The sequence below is a fragment of the Lepus europaeus genome, chromosome 4 (genome assembly GCF_033115175.1).
Source record: "Lepus europaeus isolate LE1 chromosome 4, mLepTim1.pri, whole genome shotgun sequence".
NCBI classification, from domain to species: domain Eukaryota; kingdom Metazoa; phylum Chordata; class Mammalia; order Lagomorpha; family Leporidae; genus Lepus; species Lepus europaeus.
In genome coordinates, this window is record NC_084830.1 from 96931188 (window position 1) to 96943800 (window position 12613).

The following is a 12613-nucleotide window of genomic DNA, read 5'->3' on the forward strand; positions in this document are numbered from 1 at the left end:
TTTTTTTAAAAAAATATTTATTTATTTTATTTGAAAGTCAGATTTACAGAGTGAGAAGGAGAGGCAGAGAGAGAAAGAGGTCCTTCATCCACTGGTTCACTCAATTGGCTGCATCAGCAGGAGCTGCACTGATCCAAAGCCAGGAGCCAGGAGCTTCTTCCAGGTCTCCCACACAGGTACAGGGGCCCAAGGACCTGGGCCATCCTCTACTGCTTTCCTAAGCCATAGCAGAGACCTGGCTGGGAAGTGGAGCAGCCAGGACTTGAACCAGGGCCCATATAGGATGCCAGCACTGCAAGTGGCGGCTTTACCTGCTATGCCACAGTGCCAGCCCCAAAAATCTCCATTCTTAACAAGTACCCAAAGAACACACTCCAAGGTGGACCACATCCTGAGTCTCAAAACAAACTTCAAAAACCTCAAGGTGCCAGCGCTCTGGCGTATTGGGTAAGGCTGCCGCCTGCAGTGCTGACATCCCATATGGGTACCAGTTCAGGTCCTGGCTGCTTTACTTCTGATCCAGCTCTCTGCTATGGCCTGGGAGGGCAGTAGAAGATAGTTCAAGTCCTTGGGCCCCTGCACCCATGTGGGAGACCCAGAGGAGGCTCCTGGCTCCTGGCTTCACATCAGCACAGCTCCAGCCATTGCAGCTGTCTGGGGGGTGAACCATTGGATGGAAAATCAATCTCTCTCTCTCTCTCTCTCTCTCTGCCTCTCTGACTCTCTCTAACTCTGCCTTTCAAATAAATAAGTAAATCTTTAAAAAAAAAATAACTCAAAGACTGAAAATCATAAAGAACTTGTTTTCTGACCATAATAAAATCAAACTAGAAATTGATATCCAAAAGATAACAGGAAAATCTTTCAAGCATTTGGAAACAAAACAACACAAATTGAAGTAATTTAAACAAAAAAGCGAAAATCTCAAGGAAACTATTAAAACACATTGAACTGAATGAAAATCAAAATACAATAATCAAAATTGGTGGGATACAACTCAAGCAGTACACTGAGATGGAATTTTATAGCACTTAATGTTAATGTTCTAAAAGAAGCAAGGCCAAATCTCAAATCAATAATCTGAATTTTTGCTCCAAAAACTTAGAGAAAGGAAAACAAAATAAAGTGAGCAGAAGAAGGAAATAATAATAATAGTAAAGAGCAGATATCAATGACATTGAAAACATAAAAACAAAATGAAAACTTTGAAAAGTCAACAAAAGTAAAATTCTAGCAAGTCTGAGAAAGAAAAACAAAGCAAAGCCAAGAATTATCATTTTAAACAGGGGCCATCACTATAGACCCTACAGACACTAAAAGAATAAAAAGGATACTACAGATACATTACTTTTCTATTTCTGCTATAACAAGTTAGCATAAAGTTGATGGCTTACAATGCATAAATCTGTTATCTTACAGTTCTATAGGCCAGAAGTCTAACGTTCTCACTGGTGTCAGCAGAGCTGCATTCCTTTCTGGAGGTTCTAGGAGAGAATTCATTCACTTAATCATTCAGGTTTCAGGACTGAGGTGCCCAGTTCCCTACTGGTGATCAGCTGGGGCCTTTCTCAACTTCTGGAGACCACCCCATGCCTTGGCTCAGTTCTCCTTTCTCCATCTTCAAAGCCAGCACCTGTGCATCTGAACTCTCATGCTTCAAGTCTCTTCTTCCATTATCTTACCTCTATGACCCATACCCCTGCCTCCTCTTTCACTTTTAAGGACTTAAATTATTAATTAGGCCATCCCCAGGAACGAAAAAAGGCACGTGCAAATCAGGAAGGAAGAACTGAAACTGTCCCTCTCTGTAGATGGTCTACGGAGAAACTCCAAAGAATTCATTTTTTGAACTCCTAGAACTAATGAGTTCAGCAAATTGAAGGAGACAAGATAAACATTTAGAAAGTAATTAATTTCAATTCTATATACCAGCAAACACATATGGAAACTGCAACTTACAATGCAACACCAGTTACAGTCACTCAAAAAAAACTTAGAAAAAAATCTAACAAAACATATGCAGGATTTGTATGCAGCAAGCTACAAAACACTGATGAAAGAAAGCCAAGATATAAGTAAATGAAGAGACATATCATGGCCACAAATTATTAGAAATTTAACATCATAAAGACATAAATTATCCCCAAATGGCCGATCAAAATATCAGCAAGATTGATTGTAAGTACAGAAAAGACAGATGACTACCACTACCACAGAAAGACATAGGAACTAGAATAGCTAAAAACAATTTTGAAAAAGAAGAAAGAATTACTATATAAAATTCTAAGACTTACAGAATATCTATGTTCATCGAGACCATGTGGTACTGGTACAGTGATAGGCACCTGGATCAATGGAACAGAATAGAGAACCCAGAAATGGAAGCACAGTCAAAAGATTTTTAGTATAATATTATTAACTATTTGCTTGACAAAGCTATAAAACAAAGTTCAACAAAACTATATTTACAGCAGTATAAATACCCACAGGCATTTCTTTTTTTTATTATTTCTTTTCCTAATGTTAGCTCCCATAAATAAGAAAGAATATGTAATATTTTTCTTTCTGTATCTTACTTCACTCAACATGATATCCTCCAGTTGAGTCAAAGGATTTTTAACAAGGTGAAAAAGTAATTCAATGGAGGAAGCATATTTATTTCAATAAATTGGAGACCCATTAATAGTGGAAAAAAATGAACCTCAACCTAAACCTCATGCTTTCTTGTCAAAGGTAACTCAAAAATGGATCTTAGATTTAAAAACAAAATGTAACATAAAATACTTTCAAGGAAAGAAAACAGAGTGAAAAAACTTCAGCAACAAGGGTTTAGGAAGAGTTCTTAGACTTGACACCAAAGCACGATCCACTAAAGAAAAACAAATCAATAGGTTGGACTTCATTAAAAGTAAAAATGCTTGTTTTTTTTTTTTTTGTTTTTGTTTTTTTTTTTTTTTTTTGACAGGCAGAGTGGACAGTGAGAGAGAGAGACAGAGAGAAATTCTTCCTTTACTGTTGGTTCACCTTCCAATGGTCGCTGCTGCCGGCGCACTGCGCTGATCTGAAGCCAGGATCCAGGTGCTTCCCCTGTCTCCCATGCAGGTGCAGGGCCCAAGGACCTGGGCAATCCTCCACTGCACTCCCTGGCCACAGCAGAGAGCTGGCCTGGAAGAGAGGCAACCGGGACAGAATTCGGCACCCTGACCGGGACTAGAACCTGGTGTGCCAGTGCCGCAGGTGGAGGATTAGCCTACTGAGCCTCGGCGCCTGCTGAAAACGCTTGTTCTACAAAAGTCTCTGTTAAGAAGGCAAGAAAAAGGGGCCAGCTTTGTGGCACAGCGCGTTAAGCCACCATCTGCAGCACCAGTTCGAGTCCTGGCTGCTCTGCTTTTGATCAAGCTCCCCGCTAATGCTCCTGGGCAAGCAGGGGAAAATGGTGCTAGTCCTTGGGCCCCTGCACCCATGTGGGAGGCCTGGAAGAAATTCCTGGCTCCTGGCTTCAGACTGGCCTAGCTCCAACCATTGCTACCATTTAGGGAGCGAACCAGTGAATGGGATACCTCTCTCTCTCTCTCTCTCTCTCTCTCTCTCTCTCTCTCTGTCTTTCTCTCTCCCTCTGTCTCTCCATTTTAAAAATAAAATTAAAACAAATTTTTAAAAATGTTTTAAGAAGCTAAAACTCACAAAAAAAGGCTTTTCAAAGAATCTAAATAAATATAAATAGGCAATCATGTTTGAGGTTAAAAAACACAAGAAAAAATATTAGTTCTCCTTCAATGGATCTATAGATTCAACACAGTTTCACCTGAATCCCAACACTTTTTGTGTGAAATTTGCAAAGCTGGTTGTAAAGTTCATATAAAAAGCAAAAAGCAGAGCTCATCCAAGACACTCCTGAAGAATAAGGTAGAAGAACTGCCTCACAGATACTGAGAATGATCGCAAAAGTGCAGAAACTACCGGCGTGGTATTGACATAGACAAGTCAATCAGAACCTATCAGAGACTGACACAGACCAGCACGTCAGGGCCAACTGAAAATGCCCTGTGTCTGAGCTGGCATGCAGATTAGTGGGGGAAAGAGGACTGTTCAGTGGATGATGCTGGACCCCTGATGATACAAATGGAAAAAAATGAAATTGAGTTTTTGGCACACAACACACAAAAAATCAACTCTAGGGCAGTAGAGACAAAGGAAAATAGCAATACTATAAAACACTGTTGGAAAAAAAAAAAACAAAACAAACAAACAAGGGACTGGCATTGTGGCCTAGCAGGTAAAGCTTCTGCTTGCAATGCTGGCATCCCATATGGGCACAGGTTCTAGTCCCAGCTGCTCCATTCCCTTAAGATTTTATTTATTTGAAAGGCAGAGTTACAGAGAAGCAGAGGCAGAGAGAGAGAGAAGTCCTCCATCCAATGGTTCACCCCCCAGATGGCCACAATGGCCCGAGCTGGGTCTATCCGAAGCCAGGAGCCAGGAGCTTCTTCCAGGTCTCCCACATAGGTGCAGGGGCCCAGAGACTTGGGCCATCCTCTACCACTTTTGCAGGCCATAGCAGAGAGCTGGATCAGAAGTGGAGCAGCCAGGACACAAACCAGCGTCCATTTGGGATGCTGGCACTGCAAGTGGTGGCTTTACCCACTACTCCATCATGTAGACCCCTGGCTATTCCCTCCCTTTCTAATCCAGCTCCTGCTAATGGCCTGGGAAAAGTATCAGAAGATGGCCCAGGTGCCTGGGTCCCTGCACCCACATGGGAGACCTGGAAGAAGCTCTTGGCTCCTGGCTCCTAGCTCTGGCCTGGCCAAGCCCCAGCCATTGTGGCCACCTGCAGGGTGAACCAGCAGATGGAAGATTTCTCTCTCTTTCTCTCTCTCTCTCTCTCTTTCTGCAGTTCTGACTTTCAAGTAAAATAAATAAATCTAAAAATATATATAAATATGGGTATAGAGAGTGAAAGATTTCTTATAACATGAAAATAAAAACACAGAGGAAAAGACAATTGACTTTGACTTAATTAAATTTTTTAAATTCTATTCTGTATAAAAGACCTTGGAAGGAGAATTTTAAAAGCAAATATTTGCCACACTTTTAACAGACAAATGATTAATGCTAGAATATATTTATGTAAAAAACTGCATGAAAGTACTTCAAAAAGTTCGTGGAAAATGGGAGTAAAGATGTTTATTTTGGTACAAAATATTTTGAAATACATGCATATGAGAGGCTTTTTAAAAATGCAAGGGGAACTTTCCAGAACGCTCGGTGAGAAGCGGAGGAGCGGCGACTACCCAAGCTGCACACAGTGCACGCTCCTTCCCGCTCCCCCACGCCGGCCTCAGCCGGCTCACCAGCTATAGTAGAAAATGGTGAAAGAAACCACTTACTATGATGTCTTGGGGGTCAAACCCAATGCCACCCAGGAAGAACTGAAAAAGGCTTACAGGAAATTGGCCTTAAAGTACCACCCTGATAAGAATCCAAATGAAGGCGAGAAGTTCAAACAGATTTCTCAAGCTTAGGAAGTTCTTTCTGATGCAAAGAAAAGGGAATTATATGACAAAGGAGGAGAACAAGCAATTAAGGAGGGCGGAGCAGGCAGTGGTTTTGGCTCCCCCATGGACATCTTCGATATGTTTTTTGGAGGAGGAGGAAGGATGCAGAGAGAACGGAGAGGTAAAAATGTGGTTCATCAACTCTCAGTAACCTTAGAAGACTTATATAATGGTGCAACAAGGAAACTAGCTCTACAGAAGAATGTGATTTGTGACAAATGTGAAGGCCGAGGCGGTAAGAAAGGAGCAGTAGAGTGCTGTCCCAATTGCCAAGGTACTGGAATGCAAATAAGGATTCATCAGATAGGACCTGGAATGGTTCAGCAGATTCAGTCTGTATGCATGGAGTGCCAGGGCCATGGGGAACGCATCAGTCCTAAAGATAGATGTAAAAGCTGCAACTGAAGGAAAATAGTTCGAGAGAAGAAAATTCTAGAAGTTCATATTGACAAAGGCATGAAAGATGGCCAGAATATAGCATTCCATGGTGAGGGAGACCAAGAACCAGGACTGGAGCCAGGAGATATTATCATTGTGTTAGATCAGAAGGACCATGCTGTTTTTACCCGACGAGGAGGAGACCTTTTTATGTGTATGGAATACAACTAGTCAAAGCATTATGTGGTTTCCAAAAGCCAATATCCACTCTTGACAACCGAACCATAGTCATCACCTCTCATCCAGGTCAGATTGTCAAGCATGGAGATATCAAGTGTGTGCTAAATGAAGGCATGCCAATTTATCGTAGACCTTATGAAAAGGGTCACCTAATCATTGAATTCAAGGTAAACTTCCCTGAAAATGGCTTTCTGTCTCCTGATAAACTCTCTTTGCTGGAAAATTTCTCCCTGAGAGGAAGGAAGTAAAAGAGACTGATGAAATGGATCAGGTAGAACTCGTGGACTTTGATCCAAATCAGGAAAGACGGCGCCACTATAGTGGAGAAGCATACGAGGATGATGAACATCATCCCAGAGGGGGTGTTCAGTGTCAGACCTCCTAATGGGGCCAGTGAAGAAGGCACTGCTGGCATTTTGTATGCAGTAATGGAAGGATGAGTGAAGGACTACAACCGTAATATGCTCACTACTTGCTATTGTTTTTGTTTTAATATTCAACTATAGTAGTGTTTTAAAAGTTAAATGAAGAATAAACGCAAATATAAAAGCTCTGACTTTGCCCTGTATGTATGACGACTTCAGTGTGCAAGATGAAATACTTGTAAAAACCTAATTTAAAAAAAGTTCCCCTAGCATTTGTTAGCCATACATTGTAATTGATTTCAGCTGTCTACATGGACAAGCTTAGACCGAAATGCTAGGTGTATGTGTTGGCTTCAGTGTCTGACCCTTCATTGTTAAGCTTATGAAATTAAAACTATTTAACTGGCAATCAGAAATTAACTTGTAGAGAAGTGTTGGTCTGTCTAGTTATTTGTATTAAGTGGGATTCATTGTGATGCCAATTCTGCATTTATACTATTGCCTCAACTGTTAAAGATGTTAAAGATAGCATGCGATATCAGTGACAGAAATCATTTTCTAAGAAGGGTTTTGTAATATGCTGCTTCTTAAGGGCTTGTACTTCTAGAATTGCATTCCCTTCTATGCCATCTTTTTAAGTATATATATATATATATATATATATGTATATATATATATATAAAGCATATATATAAAAAGTATGTTGACCAGTCCCCTTTTTGGACCATGATAAGTCCCTGAGTAATAACTTCTAGAGCTGGATAATTTATAAATTAAAGAGACCTTTATGTGGAGAAAATAATGTGCATGTATAATATAGGAAGGTATTCCTTAGGTGTTACAGGCTTACTTTAAACCATTTGACTTATGCTCCAAAGTAACTGTCATTTAATGCTGGTAGTATAGCAAATTATGAACGGCTTTAATTGTATGTTTAAAAGTCATGTTCACCTGCTTAAAATCTGGGTATCAGAATTTAAGCAATTCTTGAAATGTATGAATGTCTCCTTAATATACTGATTAACAAAGCAAAAAAATAAAAATAAAAAAATAAAAATAAAAAATAAAAATGCAAGTAAATTGCATATTATGAAAAAGTTGTATTTTAATTCTATTTTTCCACAAAGTTTTTGAAGTTCCCCTTATATAAGTTAATAAGATAATTAAGACCACCTGTGGCCCACATCCGAGTGCCTGGCTCCTGACTCCAGCTTCCCTTAGTGTGGACCCTGGACGACAGCAGCGATGACTCCAGCAGCTGGGTTCCCGCCACGCAGGTGGGAGACCTGAATCCCCTCCTGGCTCCTAGCTCTAGCCTTGCCCAGCCCCAAGCCATTGCAGACACTTACGGAGTAAACCAGCAGATGAGAATTCGCTGGCTCGCTCTCTCTGCCCCACAAAGAACAAATACTGTTTAAATAAGGAAGAGATAATTCCAGTATGAAAACAGAGAGAAGGCATGAAAACACATCAAAAAGAAGTAAAGGTGATTCATGACATATGAAAACATACTGCTCAGTAGCAGTCAGAAGAAACCATTTCCACCAACCCCCCAGCCTGGCAGACTTTAACCTCTGAAAATAACAACCCTTGGGAAGGCCGACCCCTTCCCAACAGCATCTAGGAGTCGCACACGCTCCTGGTGCAGAGTTCAGTGCTACAATCATTTGGAAGACAATTTGGCAGAGTAGGAAATGTGAAGGAGCCATATCCTCTACGACCCAGCAAGTCGACTCCCGGGTAAATAAAGTACTCTGAAAAGCAGCTGCACATGCACACAAGAGGATACAGGAGAATGTTCACAGTGGCTCCTTTCTTTCCAAGATTATTTATTATTTGAAAGGCAAAGTTACAGAGAGGCAGAGGCAAAGAGAGAGAGAGAGACAGAGAGACAGAGAGAGGTCTTCCATCCGCTGGTTCACTCTCCAGATGGCTGCAACGGCCCAAGCTGCGCAGATCCGAAGCCAGGAGCCAGGAGCTTCTTCTGGGTCTCCCTTGTGGGTGCAGGGGCCCAGGGGTTGGGCCACCTTCCACTGCTTTCCCAGGCCATAGCAGGGAGCTGGATCAGAAGTGGAACAGCTGGATCTCAGAGTGATGCCCATACAGAATGCCAGCACTGCAGGCGGCAGCTTTACCCACTACACCACAGTACCGTCCCTCCTTTTCTTTTTTTTTTTTTTTTTTAATTTATTTATTTGAAAGGCAGAGTGACAGAGGAGAGAGAGGAAAAAAAGATGCTGGTTCACTTCCCAAATGGCTGCAACAGCCAGGATTGGGCCAAATCAAAGACAGGAGCCTCATCCCTGTCTCCTACATGGGTAGCAGGGGCCCAAGCACTTGGGCCATCTTCCGGTGTCTTCCCAGATGCATTAGCAAGGCACTGGATCAGAAACGGAGAAGGTGGTACTTGATGTGGAATGCAGGAGTCACAAGGTCATAAGCACTGGCTTTACTTGCTATGCCAAAACACTGGTCCCCATGGTGGTGCTTTTTATAGTAGCAGAAAACTAGAAATAAATCAAATGTCCATCAACAAAAGAGTGGTGCATTCCTTCAAATGAAATCTTGTATAGCAATGAAAATAAACAAAGTACAATCATACAAACAACTTGCATAAATCAGACACAGAAAAGTGAGTAAAACGGGGAAATCACGGAAGAATATGTAAGCACCATGCCATTTACAGTTCAAAAGCAAGAGAACCGAACAAAATATTACCTGTAAGAACAAATAGAAGAGAATACTTCAAAAAGTTTCTGGAAATGCGTATTATGAAAAACCTATGCCTGAAATTCAAAAATTTTTTGCGTTACAGTTAAATTTTCTGCACAAGCTTTCTGAAGTGCCCTCATCTGTGGTAAAACTGCAAAGCGAACCAAGGGAAAGAGAAACACAAAACTGAAGAAGGGGCAGGAGAAGAGCTGGCTTAGCAGAGGATCCTATGGCATGACACGGGATGCAAGTCATCTGCTTAAAACGAGTTTATTGTCATTAGACACAAGTGTGCATTGTGCAGATTTTCAAAATTCTAAAAATATTAAAAAGGACGCCAAGAGTCTCCATGGGGACCACTTGCTCCTCACTAGAGGGCAGGGAAGCAGGTATAGTTTCCCAACAGTGCACAAAGACTGTTCCACGCCCAGTCGACCACTTCTGTTTCCCCAGTAGGCACGCACACAGCATCGTTTTCTGAATTCAGGGAGCCTTGCGTTAAGCAGCAGGAGCTGCTCAGCAGAAGCAGAGACGGACAGCACGGGGCAGTAAGGAGGAGCGGAGAATGATCCTCTGGCCACTCGCTGCCTTCTGCCTTGGTCTGTCCACAGCACAAGGCCCCCCTTTTTTATAATCTGAGGGAGAAAGGGAAGTCTGGGAATGGCCCCTCATTTTGTCCTCTGAGCACAGCTAGGAAAGAAGGTTCTGCCCAAGACCAGGGAGGTTTTCTGGTTTTTTGTTTGTTTGTTTTAGAAAGACACAGAAAAGAACAGAAAACAGAGACAGACAGAGTTCTTCCATCTGCTGGTTCACTCCCCAAATGCCTACAACAGCCAGGGCTGCACCAGGCTGAAACTGGGACCCAGGAACTGAATCCAAATCTCCCACATGGGTGACAGAAACCCCACTGCTTGGGCCATCAGCTGCTGCCTCCCAGGGTGTGCATTAGCAGGAAGCTGGAACAGAGTCTGGACTCAAACCCAAGTACAATGACACCGGAGGAAGGTGTAACAAGCAACATCTTAATCAGTGGGTCAAACACCTGTCCCAGAGTGCTTTTGTGTGCTGTTAGGTGATGGCCACTGGCATGAAAGGACGTAGAGGGGTCTATTTTCCAATTCCTTTCAAAGCCACAGCCTTTCTCCCTCTCCTCCCAGTAGTTCTCTTCTGTGCTATATCCTGGCACAGAGATTGACCCCTTCTGTGCAACACTGCACTGCGACTCCTTCTCGTTTGCTCAAAGTGAAAGTGCTCAGAGCCATGAATGGGGCAGAAGAGAGGGAATGTCATCAATGGGGTGGGGGCTGTGTGGAGAGGCAAGGTCCAGGGACAGTGAAAACACACAACTAGTTCATGGTCGTGACCACACCTGGCCCCAGTCCTGCCAATTGGGGCCAGGAGACTTGTTTCTGGGCTGCTCCCAGGATCTCATCCTCAGTGGGTCGTTACGAATGCTTGGTCTCCTGGTCCCATCCACCTCTTCCCCAGGCCAGGATCTTTATGCACAAGGGCAGCTGTGACTCCTGGTGCCAAGAACCTACGGCAGGGAAATTCCTGTCTTATCACAGGGAGCCCACCTGCAGAGGCAGACCCAGCAAGGCCTCTGCTTATCTCCTCTGTGTGGGCACGAGAGAGTCACCCTGTTTTGTCAAGCAGCCTTTTCCAGCCCAATCAAGGGAAACTGTCCATTTGCTCTCTGACCTTTGGGGAAAATAACGGCTGGGCGCCTTTCTTGTCTGGTGGAAAATTACGGCACAGCGCTTCTAAAAGGCAGGCTGTAAAATACTCTTTATGTCTTGTTCAAATCTTCAAAGCTCCCCAGTCGAAGCTCTAGGCTTGATAGAGTCCAGCTAACTCTGCCAATGAGCACTCTGTGCATATGGGGCCCTGGGGGCCTCTGCTGCTCACTTGCAAATGTGAGCTTGAGTCTCAAAGGAGGGAGGCCACATCCAGACTCCAAATGCCCACGTTGTCTTTCTCCCCCTTCTTCTGCCTCTCTCACAGGAGAAAAAAGAGGGTTGGCACGAAGGGGATGGAACGAGGTAAGTCTGGTTTATATGAATCCATCAGAAAGGTTCAGCACTTTTCTCCTAAGACATTTTCGTCCTTAGTGCTGCTGACTACACCAGAAACCAGGGAAGCTTTTTTGAGAACTTGAAATGCAGTCTTCAGTGTTCAAATACCCATTTGATTTTTGAGCCACTTATTTTCTCTCTTTAGGAGGTCAATAAGGTCAGATAACCAGAAGAAAGCAGGAAAGAGGTGCCAAGACTCAGGATAGGATTGTGATCTGGGGTGTCCATGACACACTGGCCAGAGCAATGCCAGCCAGCTCAACTTAGATGACATCATGGCAATTAAATGGCCCCAACAAAGATCAGAAATGCATGCGTGGGTCGGTGCCGTGGCTCAACAGGCTAATCCTCCGCTTTGCGGCGCCGGCACACCGGGTTCTAGTCCCGGTTGGGGCACTGGATTCTGTCCCGGTTGCCCCCCTTCCAGGCCAGCTCTCTGCTGTGACCGTGAGTGCAGTGGAGGATGGCCCAAGTCCTTGGGTCCTGCACCCGCATGGGAGACCAGGAGAAGCACCTGGCTCCTGGCTTCGGATCAGCGCGATGCGCTAGCTGCAGCACGCCGGCCGCAGCGGCCATTGGAGGGTGAACCAATGGTAAAGGAAGACCTTTCTCTCTGTCTCTCTCACTGTGCATTCTGCCTGTCAAAAAAATAAATAAACAAATAAAAAAAATAAAAAAAGAAATGCATGCTTGTGAGGAAAACATAAACGAAGAGCAGCACTTCTCTAAGAAAGCAAATTTTGGTAACCAGAAACAGAAAAGGAGTCAAGGAAAGTAATGAATTGACATAGACATGCATAAAAGAGCAAGAAAAAAGTGTGCACCAAGCAAGTGATTGAAAGCTTATCCCACACTGGAGTTTAAGTCCATGAGTAATCCAAATGGGCACCATTCCCCATTCCCTCCTTTAAGGAACTTTCATGAACACTGCAATTCTGACACATCAAAAAGAATTGAAAACAGGCACTCCAAGAAGCACTTGCACACACACACACTCATAGCGGAATTATTCACAATAACCAAAATGTGGACAAGGTCCAGATGTCCAGCAACAGGTGAGTGGGTAAACACAATGTGGGAATGAATCACCCTTGCAGAGGTCCAGGGCAGAGCCGGGGGGTGGGGCAGGGGCCACCACAGAGGGGACCTGCGGCTGGGTCCACTGGGTCAGGAAGCACTGCAAGTGTCCTGAGAGAAACACCAGCACACAGAAACCTCAGCGCAAAGGACTGTCCAGTCTAAACACAGTGAATAGCTCAAGCAGATGAGGATTAATACAAGATAG

General features: G+C 43.5%; 1 pseudogene; it reads left to right on the forward strand.

Annotated features, from left to right (window-relative positions):
* The first annotated feature begins 5324 nt into the window (after positions 1-5324).
* On the forward strand, positions 5325-7038 carry LOC133758447 (dnaJ homolog subfamily A member 1-like; annotated as a pseudogene).
* The last annotated feature ends 5575 nt before the right edge of the window (positions 7039-12613 follow it).